A 25,967-nucleotide genomic window follows, 5' to 3' on the forward strand; every position below is an offset into this window, starting at 1 on the left:
TTTTTTTTTTTATTCTCTTCCCAATTCCTTTGTGGGGTGAGGTGGAGTTAGTGAGTCTCTGTGTGGTACTCAGTTGCCAGCTGGGGTTAAACCATGAGAAATTCTTATATTTTGAGGACTCAACCTTCTGTAGAGAATCCCTACAATCAAATATTTCTCAACATTCTCCCTTGTATTAAAAGCTGTTCTCAGAAATAGGATGAGCACTTGAGGGGAACGATAGAGGTTGCCTTGACTAAATGAAGTTTGAAGTGGAAGCAGGTGTAAAAGGAAGCAATTTTAGTGAAAGCTTCAGCTTGGATAGATTTTTTAACCACTGAGTGCTGTTAATCTTGATGATCTATGTAGCACTTAACCTCTAAACCAGGCCTACTGTATTATCAGGACTTGCCTTGTATTTACCTTGTTGACTTTGGAAATATTATTCACTTGACATATTTGGATCTATGAAGGCTGCTGTACCCCTTAAACTCACTTTTTCAGCTGGAGACAAAGTTCTTTTTTTCATGTTCAGAATATTTTATAGTCATCATGTCTGGGCATGCTGTGAACATAATTCAAAACTGATGGTCTAATCATCTTTTTTCAATTCCTTCTGTTCAGAGGAAAATAACATGTTTAGACGGTATCAATGTGTTCCAAAAACTCAAATTATATCGTTTATATTCCACTAATTCTGAATTTTTTTAATTACCAAGACCCTTAGAATTTTGTTCTCTCTACTTTTAAGCTCATAAACTAGAACTTGTTGTTGGCTCTATGTTGTGTCTTTTATGTGAAATAGAGACACGATGCAGCAGACTGAATTAACATGTCGGGTCTTAAAATTCTTTCCATGTGCTTTCCCTTCACCAAAAGATTTATACTTTTTACCTACAGTACTTCWTTTTGCAGAAATAGATCTACTTTTTCTGTCTCCCTCCAGAAAGAGCTCTTAAGTTTGGGATAAAAACCTCTCCTGGAAARAGGAAAGTGTTAAGTCCCTCCAATCTGAGAGCATCCTGTTCACAAAACACTGAGGCCCCCTGTTGCTGCTGTTACTGTTTGTAATCACTTCTTAAAATGAGGCATCTGATGTTTACTACATCTATATTTAAGGATCTGATCATGGATTTTATGTCACAAACTTAACATTTTATGTGTTCTTTAGGTATCTCGAAGATAATTCTAGAAAGAGAGTTTGGAAAACATACTCTAAATAAACTACTTTGTTATAATTTGCAATTATCTTCAGAACACTTTTAAACAAGATGAAATGTGCATTCAAATATTGTATTTATGGTTTTTTCCAATGCTAAAGGCTCTATAAATCAAGTAAAATATATTTTTCAAGTAGTAATTATAACTAATTTATATGTGATACATTAAAAATGTTGTCGTTCCATGTTCTATTAAATAAGATTTATTTTATAACACTTATTAAAGAGTATTTATTACCATGGATGGAGATAACAAAGAGCATGGGATAAAGTGAAAAACATTGTCATTTCTAAAGGTATTTCCAAATGYTTTTACCAAATCTAATGTAAATCATTGCATTACAACTGGAAATTCATTTCCATTTCCAGATTGACTTTTCCTTATTTTTATTTTTGAAATGAAACATTTTATCAGCTTGAATTAAAGATTTATGGGGATTTTATTATTAATAATGTCAGAATCCTGTTAATAGTTGCTTATTTAAATTTARATTGGAATGATACATACTTACAGACATAGAAATTGGTACCAGATTCACTTTATACAATTTTGCAAGAGTGAATATAGATTCTAGTTCAATTTGCATTGTCCGATTTTGTTGAGTGGGCTTATGTCCTGAGGGAGGAGCAATATTAGTGCAGTCAAAGAATACACAAACTTGTCTTTAAAAAAAAAAAAAAAACAAAAAAAAACCCCATATTTTTTACCTGAGAGATAAGTTCTTTCTGAAGGATGAACTAGTAATTGACTAAAGATTAATCATTTTGCCTGAGAGAGGTTATAGAAAGATATAGCTATTGAGCTCCAACTTCCATTTGGCTTACTTTGCAAGAAAATTTTAAAATATTAGTATATTTTAGAACTTAATTAAGATGATTATTAGTTAGTGTTGGAGTTATACTAGTGCATTCCATGTTGTCAGAAATCCATGATCCCTAAAGATTAATTCATACAGTATTTTCAGCAGTGCTATAAGACATATAGGCCAGATCCATATCTTATAAAAAGATAATTCTTATCTTTTCCTGCTTCTAAAAATGGAGAATGTTTTCTCCATCTCATAGTTCAAACTTGAAGAATTATCTTGTTGAAATCTGAAACAAATAACTTCTCTGATACTGAATAGCTATAGTATAGATTTTGTCATCACAAAATAAAACACAAGAAGATAGAAAACAAGAGAAATACTCATATTAAAATATTTTCAGATTTTTCTTTTTTTTTTTTTACAATATGCATCATTTATTGCTATAATCTATTATCTTGTAAGTAAAGTCCAGGCTCACTAAAAGTCACTTTGTCAAAATCCAACTGGATATTTTCTCCTTTCTTGCAAATTGATACAAGTATCCTAGCAATTTTTCTTGTCATGCAGTATGAACAGCAAATGAATACTCACAAGAAACACTCTAGGGAGCAGCCAAGTATGGAAATGGCAAGAACATAATGTATCAAGAAAAAAATTCACATCATAAMATTTTACTTATATTACTGAGTTATGTGAAGTTACAGCAAACTTAGCTAGACTGGTTACTTTAYATATTGGGAGTAGGACCTAAATTACAGAATCGGAGAATGTGTAAGTTCGAAAGGGACCACTGGTGGAGCATCTGGTTCAATTGGATAGTGTCCAGGTTGTTCTTCAATATCTCCAGTAAGGGAGACTCCACAATCTCGCTGGACAACCTGTTCTATTGCATAGTCACACACACAATAAGGATATTGTTCTTCATATTCAGGTGAAACATTCTGTGCATCGGTTTCTGCCTATTGACTCTTCTATTGCTTGGCACCACCATTATTTGGCAAAGGTCCGATTTCTTCAGGTTTTTGGTTCTAATGAGTAGTACAAGATTCTATTTAAACTGATATCACCAATTAATTTATCGACTAGCCTATAAAAGTGAATTCCCTGTAGAACTGGTCTTTGCCCTCTTCCACTGTCAACCTTCCCCAAACTATTTTATGTAAATTTGCTTGCTGAAGTTTCTTGCCTGGAGAATTTTACTTCTTTATTCTTTCCCTTTGTCACCTACAGCTTCCTTCCCTCTTCTCTCTTTTTGTTTATCAACCCACTGTTTTGTCACAACAAGGACAATGTGAAATTTACTGAGAGTTATGCTGTTTATTGTGTTTTCACACTGTTATTGTTAAAGAGATRGCTACAAGATTTTTGAACACTTTCCTGTGTATGCTCAAGAGACTCTGCTGGATTTGACAGCTTGTAATCATGCAGCMGACAACATAATAGCAAGCCAACAAAGAGATGAACAAAACCTTCATTGCTGCATATATCTAACTTGGCAAAATGAGCAACAACACATATCCATCAGTTGCAATAGTTTTTTKGGTTTTTTTTCTACTTTTTGGAAGAACATGTTTTATAAACACCAATTAGTGACTATTTAAAATATATTTATTCCCAAGATTTATAAAAGATTATCTTCTGAGGCCCTGGAGGATGTACTTCAATTGTGTTATAATAATATTTATTTCAGCTACAGATTACCTCCTTTCTCCATCCTGTTAATTAGAGCAAGTTTCCAGCTAAGTGGACTAAGGAAACAATCTTCTCTGAGATTAAAATTATCTTATGACTTAATGATGAAACRCTGAAATATTTTGGAGAGAGCAGCTTTCTAAATCCTAGAATTAAATACAGTCTTTCATGGTGTTCAGATATTTTTCTAAAATTAAATGTGTCCTTAAAATCACAAATTATTCTTCATCAGTTATATTGACCATATTTTAAATGGGTTTTATTAGGTTTTCTCTCTTTAATTTATCAATTAGCATAGAGAATTAGAATCTCAGAAGAAAAAGACTGTTGATTAAGTGTGAATGTCAATGTTAAGATGCAATTTTTTTTCTCTGTACTTGAATAAATTTTCTTTGACAACTGCTTTTTGAAACAGTCTGTAATGTACCAGAGTATATAAATATCACAATGTCCTCTTTTTKTTTATTAACCATGAGTAGAAATTTACTCTGACTTTCATATGTAGAGGCAAGCTTTCCTAACATATCCTATCTATGAGGTTCTCATGACCGTATGAACACTCTATGCAAAAAATCCTCTAAAAACTAAAAATTCTGATTTTGAAGACCATRGAAACTACAATAAATTAACAGTTTTGACACTCATTTAACAGTATTGGATTTGAGTGACATGGTTTTGGTAGTGGAGGAGCTTCGGTTGTCTGACAGAGCCAACCCCAGCTGGCTCCAGGATRTACCTGATACTGACCAAGGCCAGGCCCATCAGTGATGGTGGGAGCATCTTTGGCATGATKTGTCTAAGAAGGTGGTAAAACTGCTGCACAACAGAAACTGGGAGAGAAGAGTGAGAATATATGACACAAACATCYCAGTTTACACTCAGGCCAGTGAAGAAGGAGGGCATGAATGTGCCCCAGGTGCTGGAGCAGAGATTCCCCTACAACCTGAGAAAATCCACAGTGGAACAGAGATCTGCCTGCAGCCTGTGTAGRACCCCATGCTGGAGCTGGTAGGTGCCCAGAGGAGGCTGTGACCCCATGGGAAGTCCACACTGGCATAACAAATGCCTAAAATCTTAATCCTGAAAGGATTCCAATGCAACTTCATAGGACAAATTCTGCGTCCCGAAACCAAATTCTAATTAATTGCATATTGCCAAATTCCAAAGGTGTAAATGTAATGCCCAAGCATGCAAATATGGAGGCAAACTCACAACTTCTGTGGCTTTTTGAAAAAAAAAAAAAAAACCAACCAGTAATCCTGCAATGCATTAAGCAAAGCAGAGGTAATATCTTTAAGAGACTGTAACAGTATGTCTCATGTGACCTAGGGGAACAGTGTGTGCTCCACAACCCTACACTTCCATCACTATTTACTTGCTCCATCACTCTGAAATAATAACCTTCAYCTTTGTTCTTCAGCATTTGTGAGCAGTGMTCTGTCTGTACTAAAATTCAGTGCTGAGGACAGCAGATTAGCTATTGTTAGCTGAACAAAAATACTTTGGTTGCTTTGCAAGTGTTTTTTGTATGGGGGAAGACAAATTAAATTACAATAGAGTACAACTGTTACAGGAAAATTTCCTTACATATTAGTTTCTGAAATACAAATTATGGTTACAATTGACAACAGCATAACTACTCAATTATTGTTCTCCCTCTAACATTGATTCTGAATATACCTTTTTTTTTCCAACTTTCCCAACAAGATGTTGTTTTATCCTTTGTTACATACACTGCATGAATTCCTGGCACTAAAGTAATGAGTTGTTTGTAATGTCAGCTAGAGGTGATAAGCTATGAAGTCGAGTGGAATCCTGTGAAGACAAATCTCATATTTCTCTGGCAACACTTGGAGTCCTGTCTTTCTTGAATCTGTGAAGGAATATTAGTGATTGAAAGGCTGGTCATGGCATTCATTTATTTCAAAACTCATATGCATACACGCATACACAAACGTTCAACTTGGACTCAAATATGTCAAATTATGTTTTGCTGTTTCAGTTTTCCGATTCGTTTCTTACAAAAGTTCTAAAAAACGCACAAATTTGTACTAAGACAAATGTTGAAAATAAATATTTTATACACAGGATTTTCCTTTTTAATTTCTACTGCAGTTTTACCTAGAAGTTTTTAATGTATAATATTGAATTCTGGTAACAGGACAAGTTTTTGTATATTCACATGCAAATGAAATGCTTTTTTTATTAAAAAAAAAAAAATACAGAAACCACTTTATAACCTTTGTCAAATTTCTTTACTTTGGAATTCAATATCACACAAATATTTACAAAACATCCAGGGACCTAAACAAAAAGAATTGTTTTCTTATATAGTTTCTGGATCAGAAAGGTAAGGATAAAAGTTTTTTATTTTTCTAGCTGATTTGGTTTCACCTCTATATTTTCTCCATMATTWTTTTCTGYTCCTATTTTATCCCAAGATCATAGYTGTGGAATACTGACAAAATAAAATTTTGGGATTAAACAAATTTCCAGAAYAAAAAAGAACTTTGGAAAGCACTATGGAAAACATTTTGTTCTATATGTAGGATTTTACCCCAAATTCACATTACTACTTTTCTTGTAAGATGTACTCCAACAAGAAGAATATTTGTAATTCAAATCATGTTTTACATTCAAGTGATAGAAATTATCTCACTTGAAGCCAGTGTATTGCAGTGTTTGACATTTTATTGCAACTAAGTGTAAGTAACCTGTATTTTCTAAGYTGATATTAGGAAATACTTTATATCTTTAAAATATGTACACTTTATCCATAATTGTCAGCACTCATAAATCTGTCTCTTCCTCTATCAAGAAAATTCTGCAAATCTTTTAAGTGAAAACCATAGACCTAAAGAAAAAAAAAAAAAAAAAAAAAAAAAAAAAAAAAGAGGAAAAAGGAAAAAAGAAAAAAAAAAAAAAAAAAAAAAAAAAGTAGATAAAACAGGGGAACAGGTGAAATAGATGAAGAAATTAAAGTATTTCAGCACTTCAGAGATGCTGAAGAATTGGAAATCCCTACTTGAAAGTTTGAGTCTTTTATAGAGTCTTGCAGAAATCTCAGATATGCTTCCAAGTCTCTGAAAAATCTTCAGGGACTGAGAGAAATCTCAAGAGATGAAGACGTCTCACATCCTTACAATCTCTACRTCCTTAATTGCATTATTTCAAAAAACTGTCGATAAAGAACCTCACTCAGCACAGCATACATGGTACCAGAAAGATGCACCAGTATTAGTGGCTCCTATTAAGAATGAATGCTACCCCTACATTTAATTAGTTTTGTTTATTAATCTCTTTATATTTAGATTTCTCTAGCAGTGCTTTGACAATGGTCTAGGTCCTTGTGATTTTATTTGCTTRTGGGTGTTGAGGTATAAATGAACAAAGGAGAAGATTACTGCAACACGATTTAGATACAATGGATAAAAAGAATAAAATAATTGCTTCCACTAAAAGTCTTGCCCATGATGAATAAATTATTTTTTAAAAATATGCAGTAATTTTTTTTCTCTGATTCCTTTGCCCCTGTGCTCTGAAGGCAAAGAAAAAAAAACCCAAGTGTTTAAAGTGATTTTTAAGAAAAAATATTGTTTGAATATAGCCAGAGATAATAATCCAGATATTTGTCTACTCTCTATGTCTCTTCTACCCCCACCCATACCTCTGGCCCCTTCTTGTCTTTAAAGAYTTCAAGTGTTTGGTTTTTTATCTGTTAGCAGTTGTTCAGGTTTTTCTTTTGTCAGTATGTCAATTAGTTATTTTTAATCAATATACTTTAAAAAATTCCCCTTTATTAATTTTCTCTGTCTATTGGCAATTGTTTTTCAACAAAGCTAAGAAAATTATCTTTTCTTACAGTCATTATAGATTTAGGGCTTCTTGGCAGCTGCCTTCAGAGCATTTCCAGCTACTTCAATGTGGAGTTCTCCCCGGGCTGCAGTGTGAATCTGCTCTGTTATGGCCTCTCCATGGTTTAAAAGAGGACAACCTCATCACCACGGTCTTGTCCTCARGCTGCACAAGAATCTCTGTTCTAGTACCTGGAGCACCTTCTCCCCTCTTTCTTCYCAGATGTGGTTTTCTTCAAGTCTGTTTCCCTCACATTCTTCTCACTCCTCTCTCCCAGTTACCACTCAGCRCTATTTATCCTTTCTTAAATCATTTTTTTTCACAGCGGGACTACCAGTCCCATTCAGCTTTGGTCCAGCAGGTCTGGTCCCTCTTGGAGACAGCTGAAATTTGCTCTAATATGTATGTTTCTGGTCTTTTCTCAGTAGTGTCAATAGGTTCCAGTCTCCTTTCACAGAAGCCATTGCTGAAGCCTCACCCCTACCAAAACTTTGTTACTAAAACCCAGTGTGATCTCAAGTCCAACAGAGTTTTAGTACTGCTGTTTTGCAGGTCTAGACCTTTAGAAAAATGCTTTTGATTTAATAATGTCAATATTTTAATTGCTTATCAATAAATTAAATAATAACGCCCTTTCCACGCCTTAGCTTGAAGTAGATAATTCCTTTGTTTTCTTTTTTGTTATTATTTATGTAGTTGTCTTAGGGAATGGGGTTGATTTTTGTGGTATCTACAAATGAACACATTTTGATATTAGCAAACCACAAAGTTTATACTGATTTTCTTCTCTTCTGGTTTCCTCCAAAATAGACTAAAATGAATTAAAATATCGCTTCCCACCACCGTTTCCTCATTGCAAGTTTTCAGCCGTTCTTTACTACAAACATGTCGAGTRTCTGGATCTTTATTTTCCCTGTCAAAGTGCTCATTATTTTTGCCTACCATCCTTGGTTCTTAAGGCCATGCACAGAAACTGTCTATTAKCAGAATGCACACAGCACACAGTATAACTCCAGCTGACATGAAAGTTATGCTGGCTTCAGCAAGGTATGAAGGAAAGCTTTGAGATGCTCCACCTGCACAGGGCACACACTGTTCCTGGAGCAGCATCAGGCCAACCAGAAGGTTCAACCAGTGCGTCCTGGACTCTACCTTCAAGAGTGCTGCAGAGCAGAGCAGTCAGCTKTCACCAGCTCTATTGTCTGCTTCAACAGTGCTTGAATTAGGTATTTGGTGGTTCTGTTCCTTTAAAAGATTTRATACTTTTCCCTGCTCTTGCTTTTCCTCTTGATTCCCTCATCTACTAATGATCACATCTCAATTGGTTGTCTCATAGAAACATAGAATCATTAAGGCTGGAAAAGATCTCCAAGGTGAGAGTCCAATCTTTGTCCAAATGCCACCACATCCACTAAACCATAGCACTAAGTGCTATGCCCAGTTCTTTCTTGAACTCTTCCAGGGATGGTAGCTCTATCATCTCCCTGGGCAGCCCATTCCAAAGCTTGATCACTTCTGTGAAGAAATTCTCCCTGAATTCCAACCTGAACTTTCCTTGGCACAACTTGAGGCGAAATCCTTTAGTCCTGTTGCTGGTTGCTTGGGAGAAGAGGCCTCCCCTCAGCCTCGTTTTCTCAAAACTAAACAACTCCAGCTCCCTCAGCCACTCCTCACATGGCTTGCTCTCCAGACCCTCAACTTCTTTGCCCTTTTCTGGACATACTCCAGCATTTCAATATGTCTCTTCTAGTGAGGGCCCCAAAACTGGACACAGGATTTGAGGTATGGCCTCAGTAGTGACAAATACAAGGGGACAATCACTGCCCTGGCCCTGCTGGCCATACTACTTTTGATACAGGCCAGGTTTGGTCTTCTTGTCCACCTAGGCACACACTGGTTCCTGTCCAGCTGGATGTCAAATAACACCCCAAATAGCACCTTTTTCCACTGGGCAGCTTTCCAGCAGCTCTTCCCCAGCCTGTAGCATGGGTTTGTTGTGAAGAGCAGGATCCAGGAACCTCATACCATTGGCCTTGGCCCATCTATCTATTCAACCCATCCTGACCCCTTTGCAAAGCCTTCCCACCTTCCAACAAATCAACACTCTCACCATGTCTATCTTGGAGCTGCCAGGGATTGTGTCTGCCAGACACAGAAGATTCTGGCAGCTTCTAACAGAACCCACCCCGGCTGCTCCTGTGTTACCAAAACCTGGACACACAAACCAAATACAGATACATAGCAGGCAAGAAGAAGAAAATCAAGAAGAGAAAKCGAGACAGAACTATTAAGAAAAAAKATTTGAAAATAAATATTTCTATTTAGCATGTAAAATTAAGCAATTTGCATCTCTATGGTAACTAATTGCTACCCTCTATTTGATTGATAACAGGTTTACTGTCATAGATTTTTTTAGTTTTACTTGTAACTAATTTTCTGAAACATAAGTATTGCATTCAGACATCTAATCACTTATAATGAATTTGTAGAGATATAATTTGAAAACAAGCCTTTAAGAGTTTTTCCCTCATTTTAAATGCAGTTAATATAGCAGATCTGAAAAACTGTTTTTTCTGCATTTGTACTGTTGATTGCAGTAATAATAAAACTAATTGCCTGTAATCCAGTAAAGTATAATTACACCTAGCTTGATTTAGACAAAGATGTTGATATTTTGTAATTAGATCACATGAAGAATTACATGAATAATTCATAAGAAAATATGATTAATGAGATCATTTTATAGACTCAGTTTAAACAAATATTCCAACAGAGTTATGGGCACACTGTGTAAGATTCACCTTAACTGACTTTAYCTGTCTAAAAAATAGCAATCTAAGTCTAAGTTGGTGTCTTAAGAATGTTTCCATCACTCATGAAGAGTAGACAACAACACATGAGGTAAGGGAAAATACTGGTCAGGTCTCTTGTTCAGATTAAGATAACATTAATGAGTATATGAAAATATCTACACTGTAAAAGTATTCAGTCAATACCTGGCAGCCAGCATTAAATAATATTCCCCACAGTCTTTGGAATAATCAAGAACTGAAAAAGTATTACCTGACTCATCTATACAAATCATAAGATTTTTTAGATTCATCAGATCTGTATTTGATAAGTGCTTATTATCACTATTAAAATTAAGCTAAAGAATCATTGATTAAACACTAAATTTGAATMTGGTAACTGATACTAGTGATCATAACTTAAAATCAAGAGAAACAGTAGTTTTGAAAAGAGCCTTTGTTTTGAAGATGCTTTAAATGAAACATGCAGTATCAGATACTTTGCTTGAAAACTTGCAAAACTCAATTATTTAAGCATATTTTAATACAAAGTTTTCCTCTGTTCATGTTTAATGAAATAATRGGTTAAGTTCTAAGGATGTTAGAAAGATGACAGAAGACGCAAATGTGCCAAGTCTGCGGAAGCATAATCAACATATCATTAGGTGCAGATAATGTAGGAGCAACATCTTATATAGGCAAATGGGTCATTTGCAGTATTTTGCCTGAAAGTTTTGCTTTTAAACAAGTAAATCTTTATCATTTCTTTTCTCCATGGATGTAAGTATTTAATCCCTCTCCCACTCTCACAATATATTTCTAATTCTTTTAYTCTTTTTTGAATCATTTATTTTTATGCCTTGTTTCATTTAAAAAGAAATTAAATCAGTTAATGCAGATGAAAGAAAAACAGGGTGTTATTTTCAAATATTGATGAAAACATCTGGGGGTATGATTTGCACTTCTTATAGGTAGAAAATACAAGGTATTCTACTTTTGTTGTTAGCTATAGATAATCACAAATTTATTCAGTTTAGAAATTTTTTCTTGTTTATTTGCATGGTTGTTCAGCTCTGCAGAAAGTTTACACAAAAGTAAATATTGGTAATATTCAAATGCAGGGAGAGTGAAGAAAATCTGTTATTACCATTACCAAGCAGACAGAAGAGGGAAGAAACCTGTAAACTCTTTATGAGCAGCCCTAGAACTGAAATGGATGAGAGCTTTGAGATGGAATTTGGCATGGAAATAATTTTTATTTAACAAAGTACCTTGTTTTCAGACAAAATTGGTTTTGATTTTACCAAGATATAAGCTTTTGAATATTAAATACTGACTACAATGATAAAGTTTTAAGCCTCTATTTCACCTTTTCCCTTCCCTCAGTAGGTAAAATTTTCCTTTCATATGAACATTAGGTGTAGAATATTTTTATAGCAGTTAAATACCATATATTGTTGCAGATAGGCAGTACCACCTGTTTATTTCTTAGATATTAAATTGCTGAAACTGGTTTTGATATTYCTGGTGGTTTGTTGTTTATTAGGTTCATTGTTTATTATGTTACAGCACTTACAATTTATACTCTTTTTGCTGTCTTCACTCTCACCAAGGAAAAACTGTCCTTTATCTGAAATGCCTCTTTAGATCCAAAATCTGCCAATTCTATATCACATGTGTCTAATTTTCAGGAGTGTGAACGTTCACAAAATTGAAACTCATATCAGTATTATATGGTCTTAACTGCAAGACCTCTTTTCAAGAGAGACCTTTATTTCTCTCACATAATCCTAGATTGGCTTCCAATTATCCTTCTAAATCAATATAGCTATTGCAGCAAACTCTAGCAGCCTTGGTTAACTCTCAGTCATTAAGTGCAAAGCACTCATATTAAGTGATTTCATAACTGATAACACTCTTGCTATACAACACGGAGATAGGTTGGATTCAAATTACAGTTTCAGAGGCTAAAAAAAAGTGACCTTTCCTGTTCATTCTTTATTCTATCAGGACTCATCTGTGTGAATCAGTTAGGAAAGGACAGAATTTAAGTTTCCCTTGCATGAGAAACTTTAAGCTAAAAGTGTGAATGTCTTTCCAACTTGAGGACCCAAGATCACCTCGTATTGACAGGACCTGTCGTTTTCCTCTTAATCGGATTTACCATTTCTCAAAAACTTTGAGAACTTTTACTTTCATTGATTACATMATTTGAAGGCTTCTAACGCAGCTTTTTGGGAATGTGGTCTTTTAGCTCCTGCAGCCACTAAGTTTTACACATTTTGCAGAGTATTTGTTCTTTTTCTTATAAATGTGCATTTTTCTTTGAAYAAACATATATTTAGTTGATTTTAATTAATTTGGCATAATATGCATAGATTCAAATGAAGGCTTTCAAATATATACTAAGTTAGATGGACTAAATTGCTGGACAGAAATATTACTCAGAATTTCTGTCAATACAGAGGKTTTTTTTAAAATTAATTTTAAAATATATTGTCAAATTGATACTTTTTTTCTTTGAAAATCATTAAAATTGTAAATAAATGTAGATATCAGGATATTTTTTCAAAGGATCTAATGCTAATAAAGTCTGGGGCTGAACTTCTAGAGTCTTCTAGACAAGTAGATGACTGGATCATTCACATTATTTCCAAGTTTCCATTCTGTGGTGCCTGTTYAAGATGTGTTCATTCAATTGCAAGACAATTAGTGTAGCTAATAATCTGTTAGAGAGCTTTKCTCTAAAAGACATATGTATAGATAGTTAAGAATTTATTGTCATTGGACATGCCACACATGATTGATTTATGACAGTAAAATAAAGATTTGGTTTGTCCAGTTCAGTCTGTAATACTGAGGCAGAGAAAAGCAGTTCCACATCTGCTYCTTTCCTCGTCTCTCTCATCAGGGTGAACAGGATATGCTGCCCTAGGAAGCACAGGCCCTTAAAAGTCCACAAGGAATTCAAGAAGCAACATAGAGAAACTAATAAATACTTATCTACTTTTGCTCTGAAGCATCAAGGTTCACATAAATTTTGGCAATAACATTGRTAACCTTTTAACACTAGAATTATTTTACCTAAGAGTCTAGCAAATATTCTTTGCATCATGCCTCTCTACTTCTCTGTTAACACATGTTTTTTGTTATTCTTTTTAACTATAATAATCTGTTAAGAACYAGATCTTCAAAAGCATGTAGGTGCTTAATTCACTTTGTTGGATAAGAGCAACWCCTAAATGCGCCTGAGGGATTTGATCCAATGTTTGCTTCTTTTTCCTTACTCCTATGCTGCATTGCTGTCATTCCAAAACCTTAACCTTGTGATGAAATTATAAACATAACTGATACAAAAAAATAACAGATTTTTACATTTAAAATTTCCATACTGGCTTCTATTCTGGCATAAATAAATATAGCTTAATGATTTTAAAAAATGCTGGAAAAAGGCAATACCTTTTATACGACTCTCATAGTTAAACGAAACAAATTTACACTGTAAAAAATAATGACCGTATTTTGGCTCAGAAAAATAAATTTGTTTAAGTTTTAATGGTGCCGAGAATTCTAATTAGTCATTACCTTCACAATATGTCCTACTTAAATACCACATGTTTCATAATCATCAAAGATCTGAATCTGATGTGCTCACAGACTTCTGAAAGAACTCAGTAACAATTTTTGTAAGTTTTCCTCTTTGCTAAGAGTGTACTCTGTATAGTGCAGACAGGAAAGCTGTGAAAATAATTGATGGATTTGTGCTGCTAATGCATTAACTGATAGCTGAGTACAGCAAAAAGTGGTTTTGGATAAGGATTCATGTAGAAATTTTTAAGTTTTCTTGCCAGCATCTTATACTAAGAATTTATTCCTTTGTCTCAGTGCACTACCAACAGGTGTGCTTAAAATAGGTCTGTCTAAMTCTACCTTTCATTCTACTTGAACACAAATCACATATAGAAGTACCTTCTAGTCACTCATTTTAGGAGAAATAAAGGGTGTTGTCATTACATTTATTGACCAGGACAAATTATTTTAATTTGTTGTTTCTATCTTGGTATCTCACTTCCCCTGTTCTCAGTAACTTCTGTTTTGTAAGAAATGTCATCCTTCAAGAAAGTTTACCAGCCATCTGTCTGGGATTATTTACTTTCATTTTATGATGATGGATTTCATGTTCAATCCAGTATTCATTAACACAGAAAAAAAAAATCAAAAATAAAAAAGGAAGACGCATAATTGAAATCTCCTACTTTTTATGCAATTATCCCAGAAAATACCATTTTCTTTCTAAATGACAATATAAATATTTCAGACAAAGAGGTGTAGCTGAGCCTAGAGGAATGCACAAATGTCTCTTACATATATAAACATCTGTTTTCAGATAKGAGCACCAAAGATGGTATTTAGGACAAGAAAAAGTTTTAAATCTCTTGTGGACAACAAAGTATAGATGGGTCTTTGTTCTCTTACAAAAATTGTGAAGTCTGCCTCTTTCTGTGAATAGAGTTATTTTTGTTTGTTTCTCTGAGGATTTTGCTGTTTTGTGCAATTATATCAACTGGGTTTTCCCATAAAATCTTCTATAATACAGAAGGAAAAGTGGGCCAAGATTTTCTGAAAGAAATTTTTAAAAGGAAGCATAGAGAGGAGCAAAGTTATGRTGCCTAAAAGAGGGAAAAACTTTAAAGGATGAGAGGGAGCTATCCTTTGAAGTATAAATTTGTGGCATGATCAAAACCTCACTGTAGGTAACGGAAAGATTTCTATTGACTTCATTGGCCTTTGAATTCAGTGTCGTTTAGAGGAAAACAACAAACTTTTCTCCTTTTTCCCATCAGCTCTTTAGCTGGGCTGGTTTCAGTCCTACTAAACAAACAATATAGATAATCAGGAATGGAGTTAGAAATCACTGGTTTAATTTGAAAAAAAATGGAGAAAAGTAATTTATTTTAACATTGTAAAGCACATTTTTTAAAGGAATTAAATTAACTTAAATATTCTGTGAATTATTTTAGATATCCAGATATTAATAATTTACTATAATTTTTATGGGAGAAAAATAGAACAATTTTTGCCCAACTTTCTATAAGAGTTTGCACAGATTTTTATAACAGAGCTTTTCAAAAATATAATTTTTTTTTTTTCATTTAAAGATGTATTGACCCTTTCTTCCATCTAAATCTTTTCTAGTAAGAAAAAAGTATACTCATTGATTTTAATGTCCTAATGAAATTAAATGTTTTAGCTTAATTTTCCTGGAAGAGTCTGAATTCTAGATAGCTCCCCCCATTTATTTCTCAGATTGCTATTCCAATTCATTTAGAGAAACATTCTGGATGATGCCTTTTAAGGACCACTTACAGCCATAATACCATTGTCCTCTTTACAAATCTTTAGTGCCTCCTTACCTTCCAAAGTTTTAAAGAAGTTTTTCACTCAAAGACTTTTTTTTTAATACTTGTTCCAGAACCCGTGGTTGCAGTTACATTGGTTGGACAATTACATTGTCCTTCCCCTCAGCATTAAATTCCAAAAGTATTTGAATAAGGTTGAAGATTTGATCAGTTTTTAAAGTTCATAATTATTTCCAATATCAATACATAGGCAAGAATGACCTTGAGATAATCTTTTTTGTAACCTTCCATTTTAAATAGTAGCATCTGATATTCCCCTAGAATGTCTTTTTTACCTACAAGAGGATACTTGTACATCTGCACATCTGCTGAATTTGACCATGGTTTTCAGGTGTGACTTTTTCCTCAGTTTTTTTTTTTCATGGAAATCATGGCATTGTCTAGTGAACATTTTCATTCTACAAAATGCAGTAAGCTTTGTCTTTGCTCTTTTAAAAAAAGATTATAGAGATGTGAAGAAAACATCTGAGATGAAACAAATTATTCAACCTGCAAGTTATAAAAAATGAACGATCACCATATTGGGGTTCATCTCAGCAAAAATTAATTTGTTGTTTAGGCTTAGCAACACTTAGTCCAAGAATATGTAATTCTGTTAAACTACTCTTTTACTTTAGCCATTCCTGAATGAGGGAAGGGGACTAACACTTCCTACAGAGGATTTTGCAGCTTTTCATATGAGTCTGGATTTCTTCTGTATTTTATTTGTACTGCTTAACTTAAATTTCTATTCCACCTCTTTAAAAAAAATTCTCCAATTCTGAAGCCATTACAGAGTTGCAGAAAGAATTAATGAATTTTTCAGTCTGTAAACTTTGCAGAGCTTTAAGTTTGAAAGCTTTAAGCTTGAACTTTGGGTTTTCATTTTATTTTTTTCATAACTAAATGTAACATAACAAACTATSTCCTCCTTTCCCCCCTTTTATCTTGCATCCTATGGAATAAGACTCCCCTATCAAGTTGCTTTTAGCTGATGGGTTGATTTTTCTGCATTCAGTACTTCATTAGCTCATTGACTATTTAAATAAGACAAGACACCTGGTTGAGGTTTGTCTGTGTCTTTGTTTCTCAAGATATTTTGTATAAAAATGCATGTAGTCAGAGAGGAAAGAACAAAAACTGTTTGGATGGAATTACAATCCTAGTCCTGAATTGATACCACRGTAGGCACTAGGTAATTCAAAGGAAAGAAAAATGTTTTAAGTGTCTCAATCATGAAGAAAAAAGCTTCATTCAAAGACTGTACTCATTCTAAAGCAGGGAATACAAGGGAAAGAAAAATAAAAATGTGTAGCAAGAATCCCTTGGGGTTTCTGAAGCATGAAGCATCAAACATGGCAGCTGTCAGTCCATGTCAGGTCCAGGCAATTGAGYTGCAGTTAGCTGCCTGACAGGAGTYAGTCARGAGAGAGAAAACCAACTTGTTAGCCTGACTGGTGTTTTATTCTTTCTATATAAAAWCCATCACTTGCTGACTTGGTGGTATTTCTTTTTCTGTGTGCCACTTGGTTACAGYTGCACTTCTAAGGGTTTTACTCCTATTCCTGTCTTTGGTGTTCTGATTTTGGATTTTGGGAGTTTGGTTTATTTGTTTGTTTCACCTCAGGCTGGTCAACATCATTGATACTTTCTGACTCCCRTCTTTGCCTTTTTGTCCCTACCCTAGTCTTCCTTGCTTCTTTTCTTCATTTCTGCCTTCTTATTCCTTGTTTCAGGAATGGGGACTGTTAGTCCRAAAATGTTGTCTTCAGTTCAGTAARCTCTTTTTCAGTTCAGTAAGSTTTTTTTCAAGAATCTTACAAAAATATACTTGTTAAGCTAAATTGATAAAAAGCCAACACTGTTAAACTGAACAAGTAAATTTTTAACTCCTTGCTGTAGTTGCTATGCTTCTTGCATTGCTGTTTTTTGGGGTTTTTTTGTTTTGTTTGTTTTGGGTTTTTTTTTGTTTGTTTGTTTTTTGGTGTTTTTTTGTTCTTGTTTTGTTTGGTTTGGTTTGGTTTGGTTTAGGGTTTTCTTTTTGTTTTTGTTTTGGAGTATTTGCTTCTTTGTTTCTTTATGTTGTTCTTGTTGGGTTTTTCGGTGGGTTTTATTTTTTTTTCCGCTTTAAGATTTCATTTATTTTCATGTTGGAGTTTTTTGGAATCTTTTCTTTTGATACTCTGAATTATTAATGATCCCAGATCAGCAGTTCTCCTGGTGCCTGTAATATTATTTTCTTGTTCTTTGACAGATTTCTCACAGTTCTTTTTCAGCAATATCACGCAAAACTATGCACCTTTGCCACAGCAGAGATAGGCCATGACTCCTTGGTAACTTGGCCAAGTGTTGTGGAAAGAGAAGTGTGCAGTGGGTTTATGTAGACAGAGAGGTTTATGGTTCTCTTGTGTACTAACGTCAACAGATGAATAGCCAAAGTAGAGATAAATTATCTCAATACATCTTAAGCATCTTGAGTTTGCAGGAAGCAGTTTGCTTATAATGACAGTCCTCAGTGTTTAAAATTTGCTTAAAACAATTTTCATTCATATATGTTTCCTGATAAAGAGTTGTACATTAAATTATATAATTTGTACACAACATTACATTGCTGTTCTTCATTATGCAATAACTGCTTAGGTTTATTAGACTATATAAGGTTTTTCTAACCTTAAGTTAGAATAGGCTGGGTAAAAGTCACTTTGCTATTACACCAATGTAAGTCCACATAAATTCCAAGACCTTGCACTTTCATRTCAGTATAAGAGGCTACAGCCTTTTGAAAATAATGGCAAAAGAGTTCTTGAACTGGATTAAGAACAAAAGATTTAGCATGTTGGTCATTTCCTTCTCTTACATTTCTATTCATTTATTGACAACAGAATCTAACAACTATTTGTCTTTGACCTTCTAGTTTTCTATAATTTTTATAGCCGTAGGAAAAACAATAAAAATACAAGGCAAAGTGAATGAGTTTGAAAAATTCAAAACAAAATAATACTACTTAACTYTATTCAAATGTTACTCTTACTGTACAYAAGAARGAAGAAAWGCAYGGGGAGTTARAAATTACTTAGTGGTAAGCAAAAWTATGTTCATACAAATTTAAATAATRTATCTACAKTAGTGAGTGTGCTTACAACACATAAATTTAGACAAATTATTTAATTTTAGTTTAATTGAATTAATATGTAACTTATAGTATCTGTACTACAGACATAAACAAACTCTAAAGCATATGGATATGACAAAAAACATCTCAAAGATGTAAAATTTTGCCTTACGCAGTAGAACAGGGACTTGTTAAATTCAGACAGGATGTGATAACATAATAATCAATCACACCCAGACAAAGACCAAGTACCTTCTTAACATTTAGCCTTCTGTGCATACACATAAAGGTCACTGTATAATAGATATTTTCTCTTATAATTCTGAATTCTAGTCAGATATTAAAAACATTATTACAATTAAATATTTAATAGCACCTCTAGAGTGATCATAGTAGAGAAGATAGAGCTAACAGAACAAATGGAACTAAACAAGATTTGGAAGCAAGCATCTTGTTGTGGCCCATTTAAAATCTGAAACAGYRGTCTCAAATGAAATACTGATCTTWAWAAATKATTACAGGTTTCCTTTTAAGATTAAGCATTTCACAGTTTAGGGAAAATATATGKTTTTAAGTGAGTTAATTTGTGGAGTGGAATGGTGAAATGAATGCTATTCATTCCATCATAAAAACAGCTATCATTAGAATAAATGCAGGGCTGTTCCACAGATTTAATACATAATAAATACAATATTTCTCATGTTTTCAATATATGTCTTATTTATCTCACATCTATTATGTGACTACAGGATATCCATGTTAAAAACAATTTTAATAAAGTGCAAGGAAATCTATTTTGATTTATGTGGTGAGGAACAGTTGAGCACTTTGGGCTCCTCTGGTTAAGGGAGGAGCAGATTGAGGGGGGACCTCATTGTCTCTGCAGCTTCCAAAGGAAGTGGAGTGAAGAAGGAGGTACTGAGCTCTTCTTCCTGGGATCTGGGGAGGGGACGCATGGGAATGACTCAAAACCTCAGGGGAGGTTAAGGCTCAATTTCTTTTAAGAGAGGGTGGTCATACACTGGAACAGGCTTCCTAGAGAGCTTGTTAATGTCCCAAGTCTGACAGTATTTAAGAGGCATTTGGACAATGCCCTTAACAACATATTTAATCCTTTGGTCAGCCCTGAGTTGGTAGGGCAGCTGAGCTGGATGATTGTTGTAGTTCTATCTCAGCTGAAATTTTTCTATTATTCTATTCTATTCTATTCTATTCTATTCTATTCTATTCTATTCTATTCTATTCTACCCATTCCATTCCATTCCATTCCATTCCATTCCATTCCATTCCATTCCATTCCATTCCATTCCATTCCATTCTGTTCTCTGTGTGCAAAGACAGAATCTATTTCATCAATTATCAATTGATGTATCAATTATTTTTTTTCATTCTTCCCATGTATTTGTGTTTCATTTCCCAATGGAAGAAATTAGTTATTTTTTAAAAAATTTGTAAGATATTCCTAATATTTGTACTGAATTGAATTAATATTACAAATGCCTGGATAAGAAAGTAGCATTTTCAAAATTGAGAGAAATTGATATTCATTGTTCAGTCAGAGTTCTTGACATACTTCAGTGTTACCTTTCTAGAGTTTTAAAATATTATAATCTATTTGATCTGAATGGAGAATTCTATCAGTAAATTATTTGCTAGGTTATTTCTAGTATTCATTTATTCAGCTTTCTTTTATTTTATTCTTTATTTGACAGAGCAGTTCTATCTTGTGAGACCATCATACCTAAAACATTCCTACCCTTCACTTTCTGATAGAATCTTGCATGGAATTTGCCCAGATAAATCTTTTTGAGAAAAAAGGAAATTTCAAGTGTGTTTCTTCCTTATTATTTTTTCATTCCCATTAGTTGCTCTACTTTTATTCCAGTGCATTTTTGTTCCCTTAGTAAAATATCTGATAGGAACAAAAAGAGTGTCAGGATTGTGGCATAATTGAAGAAATATGCCTGTTTTACCAAATAAAATTGCTTCAGTAATAAATCTTCCAGGGAGATTGACACTCTAAGGGCTTCAGAAGAAAATTCTCTAGAAATACATAGATATTCAACTACATTTATGTGTAAGAAATAGAAGGAAAGCAGTTTTTATGCTCATCTTTAAAAAATACCACCTTAAAATACTCTCACATTTAACACTACACTTCATTTTGGTCCTCTCAAAAATAATGCTTAACTCATTACTTGAACACCTTTGGTTTATTTTCTCCTAGCAAAAGATATTTTACAGAAGATTTTATTTCCCTCTGTAAAGTAGCAATCTCATGTAATCAGTTTTTATAGTCCTATTTTTTAGCTAACATAACCTGGGGGAAGATTAATTCCTTTTATTGTATTGTGTTAACACCATTTAGTCTCAGAAATGATGTGTTTATATGTATTTAGTAGGAKAGCATTTCTGCAATACATCAATGGCAGACACACACGTTGCTGAGAATGTAAATTCTGCAAATACAGCACCAGCAATGCAAGTGACAGAGCTACGCACCCTACAAAAGCCCCTCTAGTTTGCAATGCCACAATTAATTTCCTTTCCCATTTTAATTCACCTTCCACAGTAGCTTCTCTTTCTATCCTTTTTACTGCTTTCAGTATTTTGTYCCAAAATTTAACTTACATGCTAGTTTTAGACATTGCGCTAAAAAAGACAGAGCTTTTCTAAAAAAAGATACAGAATTGTAAATGATGTTACTTTAAATGTTGTCCTACGAAGTGACTCATATAACTTTTGTTAAGTGACTCATATAACTTCTGTTTTTTTTATTTCTGGGAGTGTTGTGAGTGAAAATGTTTGCAGTAAGAAAGGAAAACCTGAATATGAATTGTCAAAACCAAATAAACGCATGACATATTTATTTTTGTAATATATACTTGACAGCTTCAGTGGTAAATGTTGAATTTTAAATATGTTGGCAAAATTCTCTTCTTACCCAAAAAAWTGTTTCATTTGCTTCCTTTAGAGGAATAGTGACATAAATTCAGCTGGACTGATATTTGATTTTTTTCATTAACCACATTTAGGCTTTTAACTCAGCCTAGTTTTGTACCTTGTAGATACAACCACGAGGTCTACCTGTGGTCACTACATAGTTAAGAGTCCTTGTACAAATTCTGTATTGTTCTCAGTCAAAATAATCAGCTATTTATCATTATTCTTTATTAATTAAATAGGTTAAGAAAGATGTGGCAGCCAGATGAGTTTARTAGATAAGCAAAACTGAAATCTCCATGTGCTGCCCYGTCCTGRAGAAAAGAAATGGAACCAKYRCACTCTTCCTCCAGTAATAAGGCTRAAGAAAGCCAMAAGGTAATAAGCTGCCAAAACCTACTCTTTGAACATTTCATTCATCCACAGTAAAAGCCTGAGGAATGTTAGAATGATATTGTAATGTTATATAAATTCTTGATGTACTASAATTACATATTGTTCACATACTGAGGTAAAAATATTCAATTCATACCTGAAATAAATTTAGGGGGTTTTTTTTGTTTGTTTTTTTTCTTTTTTTTGGTGGGTCTAAGAAAGAATTGGTTTCTCTTATTTTGGCTTATTTTAAAACTTGCCATCTTAAAGCAGCCTTGTTATTCACTTGTCTTCTCTTTTCACACAACAGATGTAAGCTCCTTCAGAAAGTAATTTACCTTATCCTAAAAGATGTTTCTGATCAGTGAGATGAAGATTTGCTTCAGTGTCTGTAGAGTGAATGTAGTTGGGGTGAGATCTTAAATGTTTACATACCTGATGGTAAATGGAATGAATCTCAGCTTCAAATACCACATTCATACTTTCAATGTTTTTTCAGTGTTTTTAGTGTAATATCACTAGCTGAAGTCAAATACATATCAAAACCCATAAGAATTTATTCCACCTCCTGAAACAATATGAATGTTCAAGTAATATCCAACGTGACTTTGAAATTGTAAAAATATTTCTTCTGAAAATTACTTTTTTTTTTTTCATTTATGAATACTTTTAAAGATTATGTGGTGTTTGTTTTCCTGGTTACATTAATGACCAGCAACTTTRTCTGTTAACAATAACCTGTTATCTTCCCCTTACATATTAGAACAATAAGTTTCATGATGCAGCATGCACAAAAAATTGAAATTTATTTCCTATGAAGTTTTGTCACATTATTTAATTGCACATATGCTTAAACAGATGTATTTTCTATACGTTGCTGATGATTGTTAAGGTTAAATATTGATTTTTATAAAGTTTCGTATTTTAAATATTATGTTTATCTAAGAACTGTAAAATAGCTATGTAAAAAAAAATTGCCAAATTTAAATACATAACAAATTGCACTTTACTGTATGGTCTTCAATTCAATTATCTAGTGCCAAGAACAACAGCAAATCTTTGTACTGATGTAAACAAAAATCGAGCTGCAGACATTTTGTGGAACTGAAGAATTCAACATATCATGATAAGAAATGGTCTGAAGCTTTAAAAAATTCTTTAAAGGCTGTGGATCAAGCTGAGAGCTAGGCATCAGTCATGAAGAATAGAAAAGTAAAAGAAAAGGTTTTTGAATAGCTCCAGTTCTAAAGAGCCAGGGATGACTGAATATAAGATGATAAGTTATCACTAGAAAAATTTGTCTTGAAAAATATAGCTTTCAATCCTAAAGAGAGGTTACCAGGAAAAARMGGCCTGTTCCTATCATGGATWATCATGGAACAAGCAGATTTATYCAAAAAGYAGYTGGAGASAGAGAAATCATTCTAAAGGTATATYAACTTTCATTACATATAAGCATATAACCTTTAGTTGCATGTAACCATATATTAGAAAAAAAAATTTTCACTCTTAAGGTGGCCACGCATTGGAATAAGACTCCACCAAGGAGGTGGTGGAGTCACCATCYCTGGAGGTGTTTAAGRGGAATTTGGGTGATATGTTTTACTGGTTTAGGGGTTACAGTGGTWGTGCTTGSGTTTATGATTGGAMTTGATGACCTTAAAGCTCTCTTCAGCCTTGATGATTTTAWGATTCTAACTCTAAATTGCTACAAAATTATTAGAAGACATTGTGTGGATTGGCCTAGAACTGGAGAGTTATATCAAGTTATGGAGACAACTGTGTTAGCTGCCAACAAATTGACAAGTAACAAAATTAGTCTGGGAAGAGAGGAGAAATGCCTTTCATCAGATAGTAGCTATTAGAACCCAATGCTGTTACATTCTCTGTAGAACAAACTTTCAGGTCCAAATAATTRCTAGGGAAACTACAGTAAATAAAATTCATGTTTCTTATCTTCTGTAAAACCTGGCATTTACAAATAGAAAGAGACAACCTAATAAGTCTTTGATTTGAACAAAGTTATAATCAGTAAATAAAAATGATTCCTAGATCATGTCTAAAAGTTGTCTGAGTGATCAAACTCTAAAGATTAAATATTAAACCCTTCAGGGGGATTTTATTGGTGAAGCTGTATGGTAATGATGAAAGAAAAGAGAATAAAAAACTTTTCCTATGTACAATTTTCATTTGTCACTGGCCTGACTAAGGGGGAAATGAAGCACAATACCTCTCAGGACTGATAGCAAAATTTTAATATTAATTGCCCGCACGGAGAAATATCTATCACAGAAAGAGGAGCACCAGAGTTACCAATGACATCTACAGTTGCAAAGACAGACAGCAAACAAACACAGCACATTTTAATTTCATTGAGGGAGACCAAACTCAAATGCAGTATTTTTTTTAGATCTATTTTTGTGGCCAAGCTGTGAAAGCACAACACATAGCCCATAATCTAAAACTTAGGAAAAAATGGGAGTAGATTCTCATGMAAAATGGGCCAATATGAATTCCAAATCCATGTAGAAGTCAGATATATCAGCTAAAATTAATGCAGAAGTAACATTCTGCATAGGGCAGATATAGGGCAACTAAACAGATATAGGGCAACTAAAATTTTTATTTTACATTTACTTTATTTCTACTGTAAAACTTTGCTGAATTTTTTAAGTGGCTTGAGTACTAATAGCTTTCTATGTAGGTAATAATTATAATTTATTTATGCTTCAGCTCATTACTGACCTATTTAAATACAATTTCATTAAAAGAAGTTAAAATATTTGTGAAACTTTCCATCAAAACCTAGATAATAAGTAGAAATGTGGAAATTCTGCTATGCATAAACACAGAGCAGAGAACAATCAGAAATATAGCCATGMTTTTCYTAATTCACATGAAATGGAAAAAAAWTWTGAAGATTAGTAYRATTGCTAAACAGGAAGAAGTTATTCAAAATTTATAAAGATGGTAAGCTGCACTGAATGGACTATACTGTTGTGCTGAGGCCATCTCACTCTACTTAGGAAGAAGTGAARCACAGAAAATCTAAGGAGAGATGTGGAACATGATTATTGATCTGATAAGATTATGTCAGAAGAGGAGAATGAAAACAGTTGAACAATTAGATTCATAAAGGTAAGAAGCTTGCATAAAAAAAAGGATATACAAATTGCAAAAAAAAATAATTTCAGGAACTGTTATTTGCTAATATCTATTCAAAAGGACAGAGAAATAATACCTAGGAAATGGAAAGAATTTGGATTAGATCAAGTAGATCTAATCTAATGAAAAACACACAGAGATGTGTTTTTCATTTGATTACACATATGTATATAATATTTTTTGTTTGTATCCAAAGTGAGAGTCTGGAAACAATAGGAAGAAGGGAAAAGTAAAAGCAGGTGGTAATAAACCAGTTAGTGTATTTTAGATGCATTTTCCTCTATTGTTAGGAAACATCATCAGAAGCACTACTGATCAACCTGCAAGTGCATAGAGGAGAAAAGTGGAAACCTTATAACCCCACCGAACTATTTCCTTGGCAAACAGCACTATTATTTCTCAAACATAATTGTAAAATAATTGTAGAATTATAGAATAACACATATTGCAAGGGCCCTTTAGATGTCATGTACTCCATCCACCTGCTAAAAGAAGGGCCAGCATGGATCAGGCTGCTCTCAGCTCTGACCAGCTGAGTTGTGAGCATCTTCAGGGATGGAGTTTCCACATCTACAGCAGCCTCTTGTGCTGTTTCACCACCCTCATAGTAAAACATCTCCAGATCTAAC

This window comes from Malurus melanocephalus, unplaced genomic scaffold, assembly GCF_030028575.1.
Source record: "Malurus melanocephalus ecotype Western Australia unplaced genomic scaffold, MMel_1.1 scaffold_1, whole genome shotgun sequence".
NCBI classification, from domain to species: Eukaryota; Metazoa; Chordata; class Aves; order Passeriformes; family Maluridae; genus Malurus; species Malurus melanocephalus.